This window comes from Quercus suber, unplaced genomic scaffold (genome assembly GCF_002906115.3).
Source record: "Quercus suber isolate HL8 unplaced genomic scaffold, Cork oak 2.0 scaffold_228, whole genome shotgun sequence".
Taxonomy (NCBI): Eukaryota; Viridiplantae; Streptophyta; class Magnoliopsida; order Fagales; family Fagaceae; genus Quercus; species Quercus suber.
In genome coordinates, this window is record NW_027069686.1 from 382,895 (window position 1) to 407,664 (window position 24,770).

The window sequence follows — 24,770 nt, forward strand, 5'->3', positions numbered from 1 at the left end:
CCTTCTTTTTCTTTTATTTTCAAGTTTCATGCATTTTTCATGCATTATTCTTTGGGGATTTCGAACCTATGCATATTTGGGGGGTTTTTGATGATTCAAGCAAATTTTTCTACAATTGATCATTGGTTTTTTGTTGGGACATGATATAAACATGATATTGATGGTTAAATTTGATCAATTTTGTGTTTTACGAAAAATTGAAAATTCTAGGGCTTGAAATTGATCCAAATTGGGGATTTTGTTCAATTGGGTTCAATTGATAAAATTGGCTTGTTGTTTTGATGAAATTGGTCATTCTAATCTAATTTCAACTCTGTGGGATGATCAATTCATCAATTTACTTCAAAGCATTCAAGTGGTTTTTCAAATTTTTAGGGTTTTTGTTAGAAACTCTATGCTTAAGTCAATTTTGTAAAATTGAACTTAATTTGAACTTTGTTTATTGCATTAGTACATGCATAATGACATTGTAATTGTCCATGCATCATATAGAGTTTTGTTCTATATTATTTTTTGTGCTAACTTGTAGTCTGCCCTTGGTTTTGTTTTTGTTGTGTGTGTGTGTGTGAGTGTGTTTTTTTTTTTTTTTTTGGTTCTTTCCTTGTGTCTTTGTCCTTTCCTTAGCATCATGCCTAGGAAGACTAAAGCTCATAGGTCTATTCCCTCACCTTCTCCACCCCCGCCTTCTTTTGACCGTGAGAAGTTTCCGAGTGAGAAAAACTAAGAGATTTTTGAGAAGTTGAACCTTAAGAGAAATATTTAGGCTGAGCGTTTTGTTCTATTAGATGAGCTTGATCCTGTCATTAGGGCAAATTTTGAGCGTCGGGGCTGGTTACCTCTGCTGGATGTTTCTAATCCTCCTCTTCCAGCTACCCTGATTAAAAAGTTCTTTTCGAACATCTCTATCCGCGTCTATGATTCCAACACTTTGGTAAAGAGTTGGATACGAGGTGTAGAGTACACCATTACGCCTACTGTAGTGGCTGATGCTCTAAGGGTACCTGTGGTCCAGCACCCTGTTTATCCTTATGATGTGTCTCTTCCTTTGAGTGATGTCATGTCATACATCACTGGGTCTTCTATCCAGTGGGGTTCTGATCCTAGGATCACCACTGCTGAGCTATCTGAGTTGCATTATCTCTTCTTTAGGATAGCTTGTCACTCTATTTGGCCCATTTCTCATCTTCACACTATTCCTCTCGAGCAGTGTGTGTTTTTGTATGCTCTTATTACTGATGCTCCTATTAGTTTTCCTCATTTATTCCTTCGTTCTTTAAACGATGTTTATAGGAGTTCATCTTCTTCTCATGCTCTTGTCCATCCTATTTTTATTCATAGGATTTTGCTTTATCTTGATCTTGGTGGTTTCCTTTCTTCTGAGCCCGTACATGTTATTGCTAACATATGTGCATCTTTTCTTAGACAGAGGGCTGCTCATCTTTGAGCTGGCTCTAAACACCCTAGGTCTGAGCCTTCCAGTAGTGCACCTCCTCCTTCCTCTTCTACAGGTCCTGCTGGTGAGGATGTTCCTGATTCTATTGGTGATGCTGCTGCTGTTGATGTTCCTCCACCTCCTTCGGATGCTTTGATATTTGTCGTACCTTGGAGACTGTCATGACTATTCAGGCGGCTCATAGTCAGATTTTGGTGGACTTGCTTAACGAGATTCGTGCTCTGCGAGCCGACTTAGCACATCTTCGTTCACCCTTACCACCTCCTTTTGATGATGGCGTGTGATTGTCCTTTGGCATTCCGCTACAAAAAGGGGGAGTAGAGTTTTGACACTGTAGAGGAGTTTTTGTAGTTAGGGAGAGTTTTTTGTTTTACGGAGCTAGTGGAGATATTAGATTGTATCTAGGTGCTTCACTTTGTATATCATTTTTTTGGGGCTATTCATGTCAGAGGGAGTTACATTTTTTATTTATTTACATGATTCTTGTTTCTTGTGTTCATTGCTTATTGATTTATATTTATGAGTTATTCATTGATATATGTCTTTATTTTGTGCTGTGTGAAATATACAAGAATGTCATACCCGTTGATTTACTGTTTTCTGTCACATATGCGTTTATGCGTTTGTTGAGTGTTTTAGGAATATACAGATTGATTTAATTGAGCTGCTGTCTACACTTGCAACTGATGGATAGTAGTTAGGACTGAATTTGTGTTTATGAGCATTATTTTTGTAAAGGGTTTTTACTTGTAAATTTTGAGCTTTTCAATTTGTGTTTTGTCACGGATTGCCAAAGAGGGAGTTTGTTAGGTTCTAAAGACTTAGGATTTGATATATTTAGAACTCTAATGTGTAATATTGGCAAACCATGATCAAAACAATATGTTTAGTCTTGTTTAGGCTTGCTCAAAGTTATATATTTTATGTCAAGTTGAAATCGAGAGGCTGCAGATGCATTGGTGTATTTCGTCCTGGCTCAATCGATCAAAAGTTAGACTCGATCGGTCGAAAGTCGGCCAGAATGTTTTTCTGTAGAATTTTCCGACTCAGCCCTACCTCATTAAATGTTTTGGATTTTCTATTTTTTACCCTAGGTATAAAAGGCAAAACCCTAGCCATATTTTAGAGAGTTGCTCTAGGTGTATTGTTGCTTATACATTGTGGTTTGTGTGAATCTCTTGTGAGATCCTTAAGGAGCTTTCCTTTACATAAACTCTAGGTAGAGATATTTTTTAATACCTTGATGATCAACTCAGTTGCTGCCATTAAAGCTTAAAGAATAACAAGCGTGGGTGCTTGTAACTGGTGGAGAATCTAAGAAAGAAGGAGTCCGTGGATTCGAAGCTTGCACGTGGTCGTGTCAGTAAGTTCTACTAGTGGGTCGCATTAGGAAGTCAAGCGGGGAGCTTATAAGTCCTTTTGTATGAACTTCGATTCTTTCGTATAGTGGATTCAAGTTTACCATGAGGATAGTTAGGTCAAATCCTCCTCAGGTTTTTACTGTGTGGTTTCTTGGGTCATCATATCATTGTGTTATTTACTTTTCCGCTGCTTTATATTCTTGATATGATTGTTTGATAGTGATAACCTAGATTTGTATAATTTGACTAAGTTAATAACTTGGTAATTAACTAGGTTAATCTAGTTGGTTTAAAGGGTCTAAAACCGTTTAGATGAGGTGAGAGTTTTTAGATAATCAATATATTCGTTTTCATTTTCTGACAAATTACCAACTATCCTAGAAGTTTAACCTACAAATAGAGAGGAATTTACTATTTCTAATTAAGGAGAAATCACTTGCATACCATCCTAGTAGTTCTTCACGTGCGGCTTAACACAAAATCACTTGCATACTATGATATGAGTGTTTTGTAAAAATGAGTGTGTAAAATAAAAAAAAAAGTAGGGTTTTAACATAAAATATAATGAAACTTTTACACTTACTGATGCAGTTGCTTTTACATTTAGATTATGAGCATTTGTCCATAAAAAAACAAAAGGTCTAAATATCAACTTCAAAGCACGACTTTTGAGTAATTATTAGATGCTTTTAGAATGTGGTGATTTGATAGTCCTTTTCTTGACGGTAATTTTATATTTTAAAATTATTATAATGAGTGCCCTTATAAAAAAACTAGGGTAACTGTTAATAAATTATGTTTAAAAATTTGACACTATTTTTATGAAAAGTATAAAAAAATTGTCAAAGAAATTAATTTTTTTTTATCATTTTTTCATAAAATATTTCTAAAACTAGTTCATAAACTAATGTCCTTAAGGCATTCGTTAATATTTCACTATATTTATAGTAGATCTTACTCGTAATTAATTTCATGAAAGTTATTTTGAAACCAATTAATACCGATGTATACCATTTCGAAATTATATATGTATATATATAAGTTTGAATTTGGTAAGGATGATGTGCAAAATTAATGTTCTACACCATCTAATAAGAGATTGTTATATCAATTTTTTACTTAAAACTCAATACACTCTACCACACCTAATAAAACCACATTTTATTTTACATAAAACCAAAAATATGGTGTTTATTAAGATATTGTGTGATTAGGTGTACGTATGTTTTATTAATATGATAATGTGGCACGTTCTTATTGGAGAGTGTAAACCAAAGAGTTTTCACCAAATATGATGATGTGGCATATTCTTATTAGAGGGAAAATACTTAGGTACTCTTAAAGTATAGCAAAATAATGCTCAATCCTTTCATATCCATGGTAGACCTCACCATGAATTTAATGAGTGGATCATACCATAAATATGAGAGGATGAAGCATTATTCATCGTACTTCGAGAGTACCTATAAATTACTCTTATAGGAAAGTGTACAAATATGATGATGTACAAAGTCATATTAAGTTAATCCAATTATTATTACCATTATTATAAAAATAATAATATATTGAGATACCTTAGTCTATTTTTGATGTTAGATATTTAAAAAAAAAAAAAAAAAACCCTTGTCAAACTTTCTATTTTTATTTTTCTGAATAAAATATATCCATGTTAAATTATAAAAAAGAAAAAAACCTTGTCAAAATTTTTTATTTATGTTACCAAACTAATGACGTGCTCGGGTGCCAAAGCAAAAGTGGGTACAAAGTATAACAGAAGTGGGATTTCCTTGCTAGTAAAATCTGACATTTGAGATAAACGAAAGTAAAAGGTGTAATAAAATTAGACATGGCAAAACAGGTTAGAATTTGCTGACCTGATCTGAAGTAAAAATTGGTTGACTTGTGACCCGACCTGATTTTTTGCGGGTTAACCCGACTTGACCGGCAACTTGAACCATTTTTTATTTTTTAAATTTCGGTAAAAAATAATAAAATTAAGATAATATTGGTTTAATTGTTTGTTGTAAGTTTTAAGGAAATAATTGAGATCTTTACATAATTGTATACAAATGAATTGAAAGATGAATAGTTGAGGCATTCTATAATAAGCAAAGATTGTTAAATATCAAATAACAAAATACATGCCAAAATAATCTGATTATAATAGAGTTAAAAACGTATATTTAAAATTATAAATATGTATGAGAAACATTCATAAGAGTGAAAAGAGTGAAGTCAAAATATCAATAAAATTAGTATAAATTATGAATGCTTAGGCTTATTTTTTAACAATTCACGTTTAAAATAAACGGTTTTTCAAAATAAAATAAAATATTTCCTGAAGAATGTGTTGCTTAACAATGACATTATATTTATAAAAGAGACCATGTATAAAATAAATAAGTAAATAATCAAACTTTAATGTTTATTTTCAAATTGAAATAGAATGCCAACCATAATCATCCATTATAGATTATAAAATTAGTTTTCAAAATTGTAAATTTCTTATATGTTTTTATTCTTTTTCAAATTAGTTATCCAATAAGGCATTTGTAATTTTGTTTTATGTTTTGGGATGTTAATTAATATTGTGTAGAAATGAAACTTGTGTATTTGTTTTGCTTATCCTTTTATCCTTTGTGCTATTTTTTTTATTAGTAGTGTTGGGATTTGTATAATTTAAAAATTATTGAACAATAATTAATTTGTTTAGCTGAGCTCATTCTTGATATGAGTGGTGAATTCAAAGTAATGTATTTTACATCAAATAATTTGTTGCATGACTTTTTAAATGGCAAATACGTATTATTTTCTATAAAATAAAATAAAAATTTCATGTGAAAAATACGGGTCAACCCAACTCGTGCAGCAACCCAATTGAACTTACTCGAACCCAAACCTGACCCACCTAGTTGCCATGTCTAAATAAAATATAATAAGTGGGGGCCACGCATAGTTGGATTTTTATTTTTCAATGAGGTGTTGCATTAAAAAAAAAGTAAAAAACGAAAAATAAAAAAGTGAAAAAATGAAGGCATTCAGATGCAGCCTAATAAGTAATAAGACATATCTGGTTATTACACCCTCGGGCAGGGAGCCAGTGGCCTCAGTCAGGGAGTCCGTAGTTGGTACCCATTCTGTACCCTCTGTGTGAGAGTTACCTCACATTTTATGAGTACACCTCACCACTAAGTTTACCCACCAACGAAAGCCTGCGAGCAGTGGGACTCGAACCTAGGTATGTTACACGAAGTGTCCGAGCCTTACCCACTCAGCCAAGCTCTCGTTGGCTACGCTTTGTGTATTTTAGTTTTATACCTTTGAAGTGGTTATGATCATTTTTCCCCCCTTTCTATGTGTGGGGCTCACGGCGGTAGTATACTAGTATCACGCCTTGCTCATGTATATTTTACTTACTTTTTAATACAAATTTCTATTTTTTAGCTCAGAATATAAATATAAAACGAAGAAGAAGTCAAGAGGTAAAAGCAAAGCGAGGTGGATAAGACGTAAACCAAGTAGAGTGTGACGGAGATACAACGGAAGGGGATGATGTTTTTTTTTTTTTTTTTTGGGCGAAAATACGCTTTTTGTCCTGAAAATCTGTTTGTTCCTTAACTTCTTTTTAATATATCTTCCTTTTGACAAATTTAAAAAAAAAAAATTAAAATTGTAGACTTTCAATATGGTATCAATTTATTTTATTTTATTTTTGAGAAACTAACATATACACACAGAGAGGAAGTGAGGGAATGAAATCTTAGCACAATTCTTGTAAACTTTCAATATAGCTGCTAGTAGCCGTTTTAATTTTTATACACGTCCTTGCTCCTTTAAAGGAGCTAGTTGCATATAAAAAAGTGAAAAGGTTTAGAAGTTTCGGTTCAGACCTTGCTCCTTTCCAGAGAGGTACCCGTTTGGAAAGAGAGTTTAGGAGTTAGCTTTCGAAAACTATGAATTAAAAAGTGTTGTGTAAATACGTGTTTAAAGTATTCATAATTGAAAAAAAAAAAAAAAGTATAATGTTTCTAACAACATATTTTTAGAAGTGTAAAAACACAATTAAGTGTTTAGTATAATCATTCATCATTCAAAAAAGTGTTTAGTATAAGTATGTGTTTTTAAGAAAAAAATGTGTGTTTATGTGTTTCTTTCGGAAACATGGTCAAGCAAGTCACAAATGGAGAGATTTAAGAATAAGTTAGATTTTGATGGTTTGTTTACTGTCCCTAGTGATGGATGGGGTGGTGGACTAGCTCTTATGTGGAAAGGAAGAGATAGGGTGTGGGTGGATAGTTTTTCAAAATATCATATTGATGCTATAGTAAATGGTGGTTTGGAGAGTGCATGGAGACTGACGGGATTTTATGGAGAACCTGATAATAGTCGTCGGAGTGAGGGGTGGGACATGCTGAGGATGTTGAGCTCAAAACCAAAGCTTCCTTGGTCTTGTGTTGGTGATTTCAATGAGCTTTTGGAGGTATGTGATAAAAGAGGTGGTGCACCTCGTTCCCACTCACAAATGCAGATGTTTAGGGAAGTGTTGGATCATTGTGGCTTTGTTGACCTCGGTTATTCAGGACCAGACTTCACTTGGCACGGGCGGAGAAGAGGAGAGATGATATGGGAGAGGTTAGATCGTGGTGTAGCTAACTATGAATGGGTTTCTCGCTTCCCTACGGCTAGGATTCAGCACCTTCATTGTTACACATCAGACCATAGACCGATTCTATTATCTTTGAATGGGGATAGGGAGAAGCAAAGGTGGAGAAGGAAACCATTTCGGTTTGAATCTATGTGGGTGACCGATCCAAGTTGTAAAGAAGTCATAAGTGAAGCTTGGGCTGAACCAGTGGTGGGAAATCCTATGTTTATCGCTACAACCAAAATGAAGAAGTGTAAGATGAAATTGAAGAAGTGGAGTAGAGAATCTTTTGGGAATATTAAGAATAGGATAAAGGAGATAAGGGAGAGATTGTGGTTGGCTGAAGAGAAATCGGTAAGATGTGGGAATCATTTGGAAGTAGAAACTATCAGAAAAGAGCTGAACCAGTTATTAGAGAAGGAAGAGAAGATGTGGCAACAGAGATCACGGGTGCAATGGCTGGAGAATGGGGATAAGAATACGAAATTTTTTCATGGGGTTGCTACTCAAATGAAGAGGAGGAATTTTATCAGAGGACTGAGGGATGAGGAAGATGTGTGGCAAAATGATGAGCATATTTTTTCGGGTTTGCTGGTTGGTTTCTATGAGAAGTTGTTTGCTTCATCAAATCCTCAGAATATGGAGCGGATATTGAATGGAGTACAAGAAGTGGTGACAGAAAGTATGAGAACCAAGTTAGCACAAGCATACACAGTGGGTGAGGTAGAGAAGGCAATCAAAGATATGGCTCCATTGAAGGCTCCAGGACTAGATGGGATGCCTCCCCTATTCTATCATACATATTGGTCCGATATTGGTATGGATATTTCCCAGGCTGTTCTTTCATGCTTGAATTCTGGTTCATTGCTTAAATCTATAAACCATATTTTCATCACTCTTATTCCCAAAGTTAAAAACCCGGAAAAAGTGTCGAAATTTAGACCTATTAGTCTATGTAATGTTATTTACAAGATTATAAGTAAGGTCATTGCGAACCGTCTTAAGCCTATTCTTAATGATATAATATCTGAGACACAGAGTGCTTTTGTAATTGATAGGCTTATTACTGATAATGTCCTTATTGCATTTGAGTCTTTACACCATATGAAGACTAATTGTACAGGGAGGACAGGGTTCATGGCGCTTAAATTGGACATGAGCAAAGCCTATGACAGGGCGGAATGGAGTTTCCTGGAAAAAATAATGCTGAAGATGGGGTTTCAGGAGTCTTGGGTTGCTATGATTATGGAGTGCATTTCCACTGTGACTTATTCTATCTTGGTTAATGGGGAACCAAAGGGTTTGATCACTCCCACAAGGGTACTAAGGCAGGGTGACCCTCTATCACCTTACCTTTTTCTCTTCTGTGCAGAGGGGTTGAATGCTTTACTAAACCAAGCTAAGGAAAATGGGGATATACATGGTTTCTCTATTTGCAGGAACGGACCAAAACTCACCTATCTATTCTTTGCAGATGATTGTCTGCTTTTCTGTAGATCCACTTTGGAGGAGTGTGAGAAGATCCAATAGATTCTTGCATACTATGAGGAGGCAACAGGCCAAGTGGTAAACAAGGAGAAGACTACTCTCTTTTTTAGCAAGAACACAAGTGAGCAATCCCAAGATGCTATTAAAAATTCCTTACATGTGCCTACTATCCAATATTATGAGAAATATTTGGGATTGCCCTCTTTCATTGGGAGGTCCAAGAAAGCAAGCTTCACTCAAATTAAAGAAAGGATTTGGTCCAGGATGCAAGGGTGGAAGGAGAAACTCCTCTCACAAGCTGGAAAAGAGATTATGATTAAGGCGGTCATCCAATCCATCCCCACTTATTTTATGAATGTGTTTCAATTGCCAACAAGCCTATGCAAAGATATAGAAGCTATGATCCGTAAATTTTGGTGGGGGCAAGGAGAGAATAAAAAGATCCATTAGGTGAATTGGAAGACTATGTGTGCCTCAAAATCGGTGGGAGGAATGGGGTTTCGTGACATCCAAAAGTTCAATAATGCAATGATGGCAAAGCAGGTTTGGCGCCTTTTCCATCGTAGAGATACGTTGTTGTTCAAGGTTTTTAGTGCCAAATATTTTCCACATGGTAATATTCTAGATGCCCCCATCCATTCCAAGTGTTCTTATGCATGGAAGAGCATTTTGCAAGCGCGGGAAGTCATTCATAAAGGAGCTATGTGGCGGGTTGGGGATGGGAGAGAGATTGATATTTGGGACCAGAGATGGATTCCGGACTTAGCATATGGAAAGGTGGTGTCTCCTAGAGTTGATGCAGAGATTAATAAAGTCGGCGATTTATTTCTACCAAACTCTAAAGTATGGGATGTGGATCTTATTGAAACCATGTTCTACCCGTGGGAAGCCTCAATGATTGTCGGAACTATTGTAAGTGAAGTGGAAGATAACGATACTCTTGTCTGGCCCTCAACTCCTAATGGTGAGTACTCTGTACGGACTGCTTACAGATTAATGGAAAATGAAGGGTCTCAGGATGTCCTAAGTACTTCTTCCTCAGATGCTACTGCAATGATATGGTAAGGGCTGTGGAAAATCCAGGCTCCTAGTAAGATCAAGCACTTTATGTGGCGAGCTCTCAGAGAATCACTCCCTACAAGACAAAACTTGCGTAGCAGGAACATCATGGTGCATGAAGCTTGCTCTCTCTGTGAGGATGGGAAGGAAACGGTCATGCATTCTCTATGGTACTGTGAGCAAGCCCAAACGCTGTGGAAGGCAGAGAGGAGCTTCGTGGAATTATATAAGAAACAACACCGGTCTTTTAAGGATTTATTTGAGATGGTGATTAAGGAGAAGTCCACATTTCGAACGGCATGGTTTGCAACCATAGCTTGGAGTTTATGGCAACGACGGAATCGGATCCGTGAACGTCAAACCACATGGCCGCTATTTGAGATTGGAAGGAGAGCAAAAGCAATGGTGGAAGAATTTTTTGATGTTCATAAACCGAAGCTTGTGGTGAATCCCAGACCTGCTTTGGTACGATGGTCCCCACCGACGGAAAACTTGGTTAATGCTAACTTTGATGTAGCCTTGTTCGATCACCTGGGCTTCGCGGGGCTGGGGGTGGTTGTTAGGGGCTGTCAAGGGAACGTTTTGGCAGCCCTCAGCCAAAAGGTGGCGCTGCCTCAATCTGTGGAGATGGCAGAGGCTTTGGCAGCCAAACGGGCAGTACAGTTGGCCATGGAGATGAGCTTCCTGAGGGTTATGGTGGAAGGTGATTGCAAAAGGGTGATTCAAGCTTTACAGGCCTCAGGCAGAAGTCTCACGTTGTATGGGCATGTGCTTGAGGATATTAGAAGAGTAGGCTCCACGTTGCAGATTTGTGACGGAAGCTTGGCCAAACTGATTTTCCACTTTCGTCTATAGTGAAAGCACGGCTGATAATAGCATTTTTGTCTGTGAGTTCTCTGTCAACTATTTAAATTCTTCCCCTTAAAAATCCAATGTAAAAGCCTCATTAACAACTTGATTTGCATATGAGCTTTCAATTGTACATGACAGTTTTGGAACTCGATAGCCTTTTTGGATTTACTTAAAAAAAGAAAAAAAGATAATAACAAATACTAAAAAAAAAAAAGAAAAAGAAAAATTACATTTCTTTTGCCATAATTTGCTAAAGATATCAACTATAAATAGGGGACAATTACTTCCATATAGACCTATCATTGTTATTGGCTACCTCTTATTGGAGGTTTGTGCAATAAGCTTAGTCAAATACGTGGCTAATCCTACAAGGGATTTGACTTGGGACTACTATTCTAGTACACTAGACCTATTACGGTCATGACATGTGCCTATTATTTTGCTACATGTCATCGTTGCAATAGATCTAGTGCGGACTCCACAATAAATCTTCTTGTGGATAACAGCACTGAGTAGTGAGTATTGATCGAATTCGAATTCTGGAGTACTGTCCAAGTAATCCTGTAGACCCATCCATGAGATATGACTGAAAGATATACTAGTTCAAAATGTCGAGTACTCTTGTTTATTTTGTCCAAAGATATACATATCAAATGCTCTATGACAAGCCGAGCCCACAAAGAGACCATCATGGCCATTAAAACTTTGAAGTATAGACCCTTAACTCTTAACTCATTTTTGGAACCGAATATTGTTTTATTCTTATGGTCGGGGTGGGATTAGGATTAAACGGTTTTTTTTTTTTTTGGGGGGGGGGGGTTTTTTTTTTTTTTTTTTAATTACAACTATATTTTGATTTGAGCTAATTGAAACCCACAAGTGAAATTCATTTTTTCACAACATACAATCTTATCTATTAAATTTGTACAACCGATCATTTTCTCAATTAGATGGACCCTCCTTCCTAATATGTATCCTATTCCTATTTTATAGAAATTTAGGCTACAATATTAAGTTCACCATCATGCAAGACCCAATGGCAATCTTTTATTATTATTATTATTTTTAATGGGAAATACTCAAAACTTTTATTCAATACTTAGTAAAGAAGTTACATCATTCGCACATACATGTGCCACTTGATTGGGACACTCTGCTAGCCATACAACCAAGTTCTCAACATTTTGTGCATGTTGAGCTATCAAGTGGGTAGGGACATTTCCTTGCCTTTTAGTATGTAAAAAATCAAACATCCTAAAGCTCTGGACTTTCCGCAGAATGCCCTGGATGATATTTTGAATCGATGATGTTGCCTCTCCAACACCATGAACTGCATTGAAGATAAGCAGTGAATCTCCCTCAAGCACTACAGTCCTGAGCCCCACATCCTCAGCAAATTGAACTCCAATCTCTAGGGCCTTTGTCTCAACTTCTAAAGCACCGAGAGTTAGGTCTAGCTTCCTGCTCAAAGCCGCTATCACTTTACCTTCTCTATCTCGCACAATCACTCCATTACCAGACTGTTTTGATTTCTAGAATAATGCACCATCCACGTTAACCTTGAAATATCTCGGCGGTGGTGGCTTCCAACCTGCTGTGTGCCGGTGATCTGAGCTAGCCTGACTCGGCTTCTCATTGGCTATTTGGAAATCCTCCAATAACTTAAGAGAGCTTCTCACTATTGCAAGACCAGTTCATCTCTTACCTCCATGGCATACCTCATTCCTTCTCTTCCAAATACCCCAGCAAATAGTGACCCACTTCTCCAACAACCCAGGTTGTGCCTCCCATCTATTCCGCAGTCTATTGAATGTATCCACGAAGCTCCATGAATCTTGTTTAATGAAAGGCAAAGTGAGTTTACTAGAGCTCCACACCTCTATTCCTTGGCTATAAAAACAGAGTATGTGCATGATTGTTTCTACAGGCATGCCACAAGCTTCATAGATATTATTGGCCGTGATCTTTCTTCGAAAAAGAGTCTTTAGTGGCCAAAATACCATTGCAGGCCTTCCAAGCAAAATGCTTGATTTTATTTGGCATGATCATACTCCACACCCCATGCCAAACGCCATGCATTTTTGTCGGGTCAGAACAGCTAGCATTGCAATCCTCTGCTTCTATTTCCTAAGCAAGCTTGTATGCATTACTCAATGTAAATCTACCTTTCTTATCTTCAGCCCATACTAGTCTGTCTTTTGCAACTGAGTCACTCATTGGGATGCTTAAGATCACATCCACATCCTGGGGTAAAAAGAGTCCATTCACTAGCTCTATGTCCCATTCCTTTCCCCCTTATTTTAACAAGTCCCTTACCATGTTAACAAGAGTTTCAGGCCTTTCCGGAGTAACCACCCTATTAGTGCTACGGGTAGGGAGCCACTGATCTTGCTAGACCCAAATACTACATTCATCTCCTACCTGCCATCTCAAGTCTCGCTTGACATGGTGTTGAGCTGCCATTATACTCCACCAAGCAAATGAAGCTTTCTTGCCTACCTCAGCGTCCATAAAGTTCCCATTAGGGAAGTATATAGCCTTATAAACCCGAGAAAAGAGGGAAGAAGAATTAATTTGAAGTCTCCAACCCATTTAGCTAATAGAGCAAGATTGAAGGACTTCAAGTCTCTAACCCATCCCTCCCTTATCCTTCGGTAAACACATTTTATCCAAGCTCATCCAAGCCACCTTCTTCTCATTCTTCACTTGCCCCCACCAAAATTGCCTCACCATTCCAGTCATCTCATCACATAGAGCATTGAGGAGCTTGAAACAACTCAATGTGTAAGAAGGGACGGCTTGTGCAACCGCCTTAATCAACACTTCCTTACCCGCATTTGATAGAAGATTTTCCTTCCAACTTGCAATTTTGGATGCTAGTTTTTGTTCCAATTGGGCAAATGTGTTCTTCTTTGACTTCCCAATCAATGAGGGCAATCCTAGATAGGATTCATGAGGTTTGATGACTTGAGCACCAAACATGGACTTAATGGCTTCTTGTATACGTGTGGGAGTATTGCTACTAAAGAAGAGTGTTGTCTAGTTTCTATTTAGTTGTTGTCCTGAAGAGGACTCATAGACTTGCAAAATTCTTTGTACTTCAACCCCTTCCTTCTTTGTTACTTGACAAAATATCAAGCTATTATCAACAAAGAATAAGTGTGAAATTATTGGTCCCCTAGTTGAGGCAGCCAATCCTTTCAAGTCATTCATCTGCGATGCCTTGTGCAGCAATGTCGACAACCCTTCTACACAAAGTAGGAAAAGATAGGGGGAAAGTGGATCCCCTTGCTGAAGATCACGTGTTGGTGTGATCATACCACAAGGTTGGAACCCAATGGCAATCTTATACAATTTGTACGTGTTCATTGTGGTTCAAATGCTAGAAAAGCTAAACTCATTTAAATCACCAATCTGAATCAATTTATCCAAAGAGAATGCAGGGTGTTTTGGTTTAGGAAGTGGTATTAATTTACTTCCCAACAAAACTACCACAGTCTACATAGTGGGTCTATCTTGTGGATTTTCCTTCACTCACAAAAGTCCATTATGTATGCACTTTACAATTTCTGATGTCCAACATGATTCCATCAAGTAGTTGTCCATGAACTCAACACTTTATTTTCACACCACAATCTCCATGCCTATCAATTTAGATTGCAAATGAAGCAATATTTCATATATGCCATCCCATTTTCACTTTGTCTAATTCTAATTCAAGCAGAAGAAAGTTAACTTACATATGTAAAGAGTGTCTGTGTATGTTCTGTAAGATAGATGTCACTATTTCTTTTCCCACTAATAATCTCAAGCAAGATTACATCAAAGCTGAAGACATCAGACTTCACAGAGAATACTCCTTCATTGCATATTCTGGAGCCATATACCTGCTTTTTAGATACCAAAATAGTTATTTATTTATTTTATTTTATTTTTTTTTTATAATTCTTTATTAAAAAAACCAATAAGAAGAGAAATAAAAGAAGAAGTGGCTTACTATGTTCCTACAACTCTCGTGGTGCTATCTATATTTTGGTTTTCACTACAGATCCTTGCCATTCCAAAATCCAATATTTTGGCAACCATGTCATGGTCCAACAACACATTACTAGGCTTCAAGTCCTTGTGAACGATTTTAAGTGTAGAGTCCTCATGAAGATATAGAAGTCCTTTAGCAATCCCACTGATAATGTTATAGCAAGTATCCCAATCAAGTTGTGAGAACATTTTTGAATCTGAAATTCAATATTAATTTTAAGTTATGACATCATCTATAAATGTGAATTCCATAAATCTTCAAGATATCTAAAATAATATCAAGCTTATAACACAAAATGTAGGAAGAAGCAAACCAAAAATAAAACTACCAAGGCCTTTGTTAGGCATGAACTCGTATACAAACAACTTTTCCTCTCCCTTAACAAGTTCAAACTTAAGGACCTTGGTACTTTGATACTCAAGCAACTTGTTAGAACACAAACAAGCTGCTTCCCTTTATTGTGACAGCAAGGCAGGCTTATACATTGTTGCAAATCCAGTGTTTCACAGGAGGAAAAAGCATATCGAGATTGATTGTCACTTCATCCGAGAGAAAATCCAAGATGGGGTTAAAACATTTCATGTTCCCACTAGACACCAAATAGCTGATTTTTTCACTAAGGCTCTTGGACATAAACAATTCTATTATCTTTTGTCCAAGTTGAACTTAGTAAATATATACAGTTCATCTTGAAGGGGAGTGTTAAGTAGTAGTTTGATCTTGTACATTGTATTTTGGTATATAGTTTGTTAAACTACCTGTAGTATAGAGTAGTAGTGAATAAAACGATACACTTCTCATTGTAGACAACAAGTTATGTTGGGTTTTTAGATCCCTATAGCCTAGATTGTTTAACCTAATTAATTAACCAAGTGAATACTTAGATTTATTATTCAAATCTAGGTTAAAGCAATAAAGTCAAATCATGTAAAGCAGCGGAAAATAAAGAATACAATGATATGATCACCAAGGAAAGCCAAACAGGTAAAAAACCTGGAGAGGATTTAACTTAGCTATCCTCAAGGTAAAAAACAAATCCACTATAGTGAATCGAAGTTTATAATAAGACTTAGACCACTAACATCCTATTGCTACCACATGTAGAACTTATTGACGTGACCACGTGCAAAATCCAAATTCACAGACTCCTTCTCTATTAGGCCTTTGCAACACAAGCACCCACACTTGTGATAAAAAACACAAACTCTCCTATTTGTGACTCCAAGAACCACCCTGAAGGTTTAGATCATCAGCACCTTTGATGACTAGAGAAGGCATCAACTTCTACAACACTAGATCTTGAGATTCTTTATGGAATAACATTGGTAGAAGACATAAGAGAGCTTTTTGGGTACAAAACCCTAGATACAAAAGAGGCACACTCTTCTCTCTCTAAAAAGCCTTATGAAAATGTGCTTAGGGTTTTCTTTATATACTAGAAGAAGTAAATCTGAAATTCTAATCCTTAATGGGCTTGAACTGCTGTTTGGGCTTAATTGAAATTTTGTACATACGACTCTCGTTTGATCGAGCCTATCTCTCGATCGATCAAACCAAGCAGATTCTAAATTCTTCTTTCTACAGCAGTGCATAAGACGGCTTGTCATTTATGTAGTAGTTGTAGTTGGTTACTTTGTTTTTCTATTTTAACACTTGTCCTCTTTGTATTGGCTAGATGGATAGTTTGTTATTTTGTTATACTTTCCCGCCACTTAGCTCTCACTCTATAAAGGGTAGAGCTTGATATTTATGAATAATGAATCATTCACAATGTCTCAGTTCCTACTTTTTCTTTTCTTTGTGTGATTCTCGATCCACTATTGTAGGACCTTGAGCTTGTGTGTGATTTCAACACAGAACAACCGAACCATCTCTTTGGTTGCGATTGACATGCAGTATCAGCACTCATTGGTGGTGAGATCACCACGACAGAGGAAGAGCTTTAAATAGTGTTCTTTAGGGTTTGAGTTTGACCCATTGTGGTGTTATAGAAACCAGTTTCATGAGTGGAATTTACAAAAAGGAAAACAAGAAGGTTGTTGAGGTTAGAATGGTAGGTACTATTGGTAGTGAAGCTAGTTTGGTTTGAACAAAAATGGTAGCTGTATTGGGCTGCTTCACTTATAAGGCTTAGGGAGGTGAGTATGGAAAGGACCACTAGGTGCATGGGCACACTAAAAAAAGGGATGCCTATATTTATATGATTGGTCTTGTGTTTTTAATGCTCAGAACTAGGAGTCTAATGTGTCATGAGTCAAGATCCACCCCTATCTGAGAGGGAGAGAAGTATACACAATAATTTTCTAATATTGAGATCCAATGAAGTCTGTGAAGAAAGCCGAGCCACTTACTCTTGCACTTTTTAGAATGATACAGCATTGGAAAATTATAGTCACTCAACGATGTGTAGAACAGCTACAGCCCCACAAAACATTTTATTAATTGTAGGTACAAACTAGGTAGAAATGTGACTGAAAAATGCTAGTACATATAAAAAATTTTACAATTTTTATTGGAAGTTGTGAATGATAGAAAAAAATAGTGAGTCAATACTTTTTTATTTTATGAGTTGGTTCCTAGGTAATTGATCCCCTAACCCACCCACCACCACTGATAGCAAAGTCCCACCTATTGATGTCTTTTTCAAGCCCCAAATTGCTTTCCCAAACACATTAGAGGAGCCGCATCAATTTGTATAATTTCTCTCTCTTATATAATAAGAACTTAATTTTTCTATTTTACACAAACACTTGAAAAACACCAACATCACATTATCTATTCTACAAATTTATTCAATAAAATATTCATTCTTCTACAATTTTTAATTATTTCCTTCAATTTTCTCTCTCTCTCTCTCTCTCTCTCTCTCTCTTCTTTCAATCCTTATTTTCTCACTCTCTTTCTATATGCAGAGACTCATTTCGTAGCCCAACCACAATCTCCTCCCCACCATCCAAGGCACTTTCACAAATGCAAGACCAACGAAGATCACCACACAACAACTCATGAACAACCCAAAATATTCCCAAAAAAATTCATATCAACCATAGACCCAGAAAATCGTAGCAACCCAAAATTTTATAGAAAACTTCATACCCATAAACCTAGAAAATCATATCAACCCAAAAAAATCATACCCATAAACGTACCCCTCCCCACCCCCATGAAGTGACAACCCAAAATCAACCATCCTACCACCAATCAATCCTAAATAGAAAATCAATCAGGCACCATTATGTTGCAATTATCGCAAAATCTAGCCATCAATGAGTCTTAACGAAGCCTCCAAAAGCCATCAAATGTTCAACCTGATCCGAAACAAATATTCCCTAATCCTTCTCGACAACTACCTTACCACCACCAGAAAATACAAGTAATCCCAAGCGCTCTCCTAGACCTTGGTCATTGATGTGGGGGAAGAGAAGCAAGATAGAGCAAAGAGAGAGAGAAAGAGATAGAGTTGGTTTGCTATAAGGAGAGAGAAAAGTAAAATTGAAAACAGAAAATTAATAAAATATTAAATATGCAGCTACAATAACTATGCAAAACTGAAAACAGAAAGCTAATAAAATATTAAACAAATAGCTATAGTAATCGTGTAAATATACATATTTACTGTAGCTAATGTGTATATTAGCGTAACCATGTATATTTACACACTTTTGCACAATTTGATATGGGTAAGTTTTGGACCAAACTGAGTTAATTTTACATCTTTTTCTATTTTACACCCACTGATGTGAGTGCTCTTAGCCACTAGCCAGTCAACCCTTCTTCCTTTCTCTTTTCTATTTATTTTTTTACTAGCTTTTTTTTAGAAGCTTTTGTTCAACTTTCTAGTAATTTCCCCTTCCTGTACTCTACTTTCCAGCCACGAACCACTCAATTCTAAAAGATTCTCAACCAAGTGTAATTTTTCTCAGTCTTATACTCTTCATTGATTCCATCCTTTTCGTGGTCTCATATAGTGGTCTTATAGTCACAACACATTCTTATTTAGGGGTTTAGCTTACCTCTTGTATCTTTTTAACTGGAGGTCTCCTTTTGTTTTAAATACACAATGGCAAATGGTAGTAAATTTTAATCTCTACCTTTAATTTAGTTAGTGGGTAATGTGACAGCTTCTCACTAAAACAAAAAGAGATTCCTGTTAAAAAAATACTGAAAGTAAGCCAAACCCCTTATTTAGCTAGTGGGTAATGTGGCACCTAATTTTTTTTTTCTTAATAAAATGTTTTCTTAATTGAAGTTAAGGGAAAATGACTTTACAACCTTGAGAGTTACAAAATTTTTCTTCCCTTTTCAATTATATTTCAGTTCAATTTTAGTTTATTTATCTCGTGGCTTAATTTTTTTTTTTTTTTTATCTTATTAATTTATAAACCCAACTAATTATCCATTGATGAATACATTTTCTTCTTATGCTTGTACGTTTAATAATTTGATTATTTAAAGAAGAGTTAAATTTGATGCCAAATGATTTACTCTTATAGCATAATGCATCATTGCCACATTAAGGTCAAGATGTTGAATCCTTTTTCTAAAATATTTTTTATACATGTGTCTTGCAAACTAGGAAATTTTTGCATACTCAAAAGGATTTAGAAAGATATGATGCTCTCATTGTGCTTTGAGTTTTTACTTGAATGGAGATTCAAAATGATAGTTTAGTCTTGGCTTCCCCAAAAAAAAAAAATTTATGGTTTTGCCCTTGGTAATCGTAGACTTCTTTTTCCACGAATTGTGATTCATGAATAGTATGTTTTTTATTTTCATTTTGATAGATAAATAGTCAGGAGGGGAATGTAAGATTTGAACAAGGGCTATCACAAAATATGGTATTAGCGTTAAACGTTCAGTAGTCACTTGAATCCCAAATTTACAATACTAGCCTGTAATTTGTGAGATGAACAAAAATGTAACATGATGTGATTTTTTTTTCTTTATTTTTTTTTAATTTCTAAATATAAAATTTAATTGTTAAGGTAGTTATTAATAGTTATATGTTATGGTTGTGTTATATGGAGCTACATAGTTTAGAATAACATATTAATTATGATTCTGTTTATATATAGAACTATTTTATGTGGCACATGGATATAGGAAAACCAACCGTTGAAAGAGAGGTAGACAAACTGCATGCCTTTTGATAATTAATACTCTAGAACATAAGTAATAGGCCCTTTTTTTTTTTTTTTTTTTTTTTTTTTTTTTTTTTCATGATGTGATTTTTTTTTTCTTTATTTTTTTTAATTTCTAAATATAAAATTTAATTGTTAAGGTAGTTATTAATAGTTATATGTTATGGTTGTGTTATATGGAGCTACATATTTTAGAATAACATATTAATTATGATTCTGTTTATATATAGAACTATTTTATGTGGCACATGGATATAGGAAATCCAACCGTTGAAAGAGAGGTAGACAAATTGCATGCCCTTCGATAATTAATACTCTAGAACATAAGTAATAGGACTTTTTTATTTTTTTTTATTTTTTTATTTTTTTATTGTTCGCCCCAATCTAATTTTGACCAATATTGGTTGAAACTGATTTAAACGTCTAGAATTGGCTGTAATTTTACCCGTGGTAGAATTGGGGGGTCCATTGGAATGGAACGATATTCAAAACCATGCCAACTGCCTTAGTGGTTGGGCGAACCCTGATCTTGAGTTTCCTTGGTAATGGGTATTCATGGAAGGGCCCAATTCAAAATGTTGTATATGATGTCAAGGTCCAAAATTCAAAATTTTAAGTTTGAAGGAACAAAATCAAAATGACCCAAAGTTAAAGGATACATTTGCAATTTGATTTTAGAAAGGCAGAAAATAATTGTTGCTCAATATATTTCAAATCAATTATCTATCAAAATATTTCCAAAAATATAAAAATTTATCTATCAAAATAGAACTAGACATTATTTTAAAATTTTAAAATCATTTATGATTGATTATGTACTAAATTTTATAATTTCTCTTTCAATGTATGAAATCTATGAGTCCTTATCATCCTTTTGGAAACATTCAGAAAAAAATATGATTATGAATAAAACATATATTTACTTTGGACCCACTATCACCCCCATCAAATTTTTGAAGGGAAAAAAAAAATTAAACTAATAAAAGAAGGAAGCACAGACATGCATATAGAAGAGAAAGAAACTAACTTTGAACAAAAAGAGCAATATTTTTTCATAGGATCCTAGCCTCTTTTTTCTCAATTTGTCCTTAGTTATTTACTTATTTGTAAATTTTTATAATTAAAAAATCAACTTTTAGTAGCAAAAAACACCAAAAACGTAGATTTAAATAAAAAAAAAATATTAATGAAAGGCCACATGACATGGACCAACTAACCATTCAATTATGAGAAATGCTACGTTTACAGCATTTTCTCAATACTTTCACATAATGTTTTGATCTATGATTTCAATTTTTCCGTATTTCAGCAGTAATAAGTATATTGTTCCACAGAACTAAGGTCAAGGAGTTTAAGTTGTAGGTTCAAATTAAACCAATAATAACTTATCACTTATAATTTATTATGAAAATATTGTAGATATAGAACTTTTCTTCAAATATTTTGGTATCCTTTGCCTATCGTAATTTGTAAGTGTGTCCCACTATAACACACTCACATCACAACAAATAGTATGAACATTACCATCACATTTACCTTGAATATTTGTCTGAATAACCTTGTTTAGGCTAACAATTTATTCATAAATAAATAAAAAATTGCTAGCCGCATCTTGCTGCACAAACTCGTGCACAATCCTTGCCTTCACCATGTTCAAACTTGAAATTAATGTGTATCTAGTCTAGGTAAGATGCCCCCCTCCCTATCTTCTAGAAATTTTTGTACATTATAAATTTTTGAAGGGAAAAAAAAAAAAAATTAAACTAATAAAAGAAGGAAGCACAGACATGCATATAGAAGAGAAAGAAACTAACTTCGAACAAAAAGAGCAATATTTTTTCATAGGATCCTAGCCTCTTTTTTCTCAATTTGCCCTTAGTTTTTTACTTATTTGTAAATTTTTATAATTAAAAAATCAACTTTTAGTAGCAAAAAACACCAAAAACGTTGATTTAAATAAAAAAAAATATATTAATGAAAGGCCACATGACATGGACCAACTAACCATTCAATTATGAGAAATGCACGTTTACAGCATTTTCTCAATAATTTCACATAATGTTTTGATCTACGATTTCAATTTTTTCGTGTTTCAGCAGTAATAAGTATATTGTTCCACAGAACTAAGGTCAAGGAGTTTAAGTTGTAGGTTCAAATTAAACCAATAATAACTTACCACTTATAATTTATTATGAAAATGTTGCAGATATAGAACTTTTCTTCAAATATTTTGGTATCCTTTGCCTATCGTAATTTGTGTGTCCCACTATAACACACTCACATCACAACAAATAGTATGAACATTACCATCACATTTACCTTGAATATTTGTCTGAATAACCTTGTTTAGGCTAACAATTTATCCATAAATAAATAAAAAATTGCTAGCCGCATCTTGCTGCACAAACTCGTGCACAATCCTTGCCTTCACCATGTTCAAACTTGAAATTAATGTGTATCTAGTCTAGGTAAGATGCCCCCCTCCCTATCTTCTAGAAATTTTTGTACATTAAGCAGAATGACATCCAGTTCCCATCTTTGTCAATCTTCACCATGGTGAAATAATAGAAATAGTAGGTTCATTTTTACAGAAGGAGCTGTTGAAGACTGACCACTTGGAACCACTTTACCAACAGAGAGTACAGGTTGTCTTGGTGGTGGAAGTTCCATTGATTCACTTCCTAGAAGAACCACCACAGTGGACGTGGTAGGCCTGTCTGCAGGATCATTGTACGCGCACAAAAGTCCGATTTGAATGAGTCTTTGGACTTCCGATTGCTGGCTTGATTCCGTCAATAAATTAAGGGTCCACAGTTTCCAAATAATTTTCTTCATTCCATTGTCTCCATGCCTGTTTATTTGTTTAAACAGTAATGTTTTATAGAAATTTTTGTTTCCCAATTGAGATTATATGTAGGAAAATTGTCAATTCAAGAGGATAAAGAAATGTCCATATGCAAGGAGTGTTGGGCGTGCTGTGCAAGGTAGAAGCCATTATTGTTTTCCATACTAATAATTTCAAGCAAGATGACACCAAAGCTAAAAACAACTAATTTTATAGAGAGTAGTCCCTCCATTGCGTACATTGGAACCATGTATCCACTGTTTTGTGTGCCGAAATTATTGTTATTATTATAATCTATAAGAAAACAGCTTGAGAATACACACACACACACACACACACACACACACACAAAAAAGATCTTGCACAAATCTTATATTTTGTTAACCATGTCATGGTTCAACAACACATTGCTAGGTTTCAGGTCCTGTGAATGACTTTAATCCAAGAGACCTCATGAAGATATAGAAGTCCTTTGGCTAGGAAGACGAACACTTCATTTGGAGTGTCATATTCATATCGGACACAAAACAAGTTTGGGACACTTTTGGAGATGTGTTCCAGCTGTGTCCTTTCTTTTTTCTTTTCTTTTTTAAAATTATTGGATATGGCCAAGACACTTATCTTTTATTTCTTTTTGGTTTCAATCTTGAATAATTACATACTTATCTTTTATTTATTTTTTTGGATCTTATTCGTTGGTTTGTATTCTAGTTTCTAAAATAAAAATAAAATATATTTAATAATTAATTAATTTGGACATCCTCGCTGTGTTGTGTTCTAATTTTTCAAAATTTTTTGTGTCGTAGTATCCTTCCTATCCCTTTGGAAATTGCACCAATAATGCCATAGCATGTCTTCCAATCAGGTTACAAGCTTCTTTTTTAATCTAAAATTAAGTACTAGAGGAATGTTTAGTGCAAGAAATCATGTGTAAAATTAATTAAGTCGTAATTAAAAGCACCCACTAATTGGTCATGCAAACTTTCAAAAGTATGGGTTTTTTTTCTCAAAGCAATAATGCTAAATACATAACAAATTTCATGATTTTTCTCATAACTTGTTAAGGTGGCAAACTGTGATTAGTGCAATATCATTTTCACATGGGATCAACATTGCCATTCACAACATGTCATATTTGCATTAACCCAAGCACGCTATATACTCACTACTTGTTATGAATCTCTTAGACAAGTAGCATATAAATTTATTTTTTTTATGCATATATATGTATATAAATATATATTTATGTAAATGTGTTAATTAATTGGGTAAATACTAAATGCATTGATTTTCATATATTAATCGTCCATATATGGTGCACCAGTTATTTATATCAAATGAATTTATATGGCTATTTTCATAAATTTTATATAAAAATAACAATTGATTTGTAATATGACATTCTTTTTGAATTCATGTTTAGTTTCAAAAAAAAAAAAAAATCATGTTTAGTTGATTTGGCACAAAACCTACTACTTGTTATGAATCTCTTAGACAAGTAGCATATAAATTTATTTTTTTTATGCATATATATGTATATAAATATATATTTATGTAAATGTGTTAATTAATTGGGTAAATACTAAATGCATTGATTTTCATATATTAATCGTCCATATATGGTGCACCAGTTATTTATATCAAATGAATTTATATGGCTATTTTCATAAATTTTATATAAAAATAACAATTGATTTGTAATATGACATTCTTTTTGAATTCATGTTTAGTTTCAAAAAAAAAAAAAAAATCATGTTTAGTTGATTTGGCACAAAACCATCAAAAGGTAAAATCAAATTTAGTAACACGTGATATAAAAAATATTAAAAATAGTTGTATGCTCAAATTAGTAATAAAAAATATACGTAATCAAACATATAAAAGATA

General features: G+C 34.7%; 1 protein-coding gene and 1 pseudogene across 1 annotated transcript in view; both read right to left on the reverse strand.

Annotated features, from left to right (window-relative positions):
* Positions 1-24,770, reverse strand: part of LOC112036315 (cysteine-rich receptor-like protein kinase 15) — a 37,378-nt gene that overhangs the window by 6,082 nt on the left and 6,526 nt on the right. The window lies entirely within an intron of this gene.
* On the reverse strand, positions 13,487-15,085 carry LOC136070356 (cysteine-rich receptor-like protein kinase 10; annotated as a pseudogene).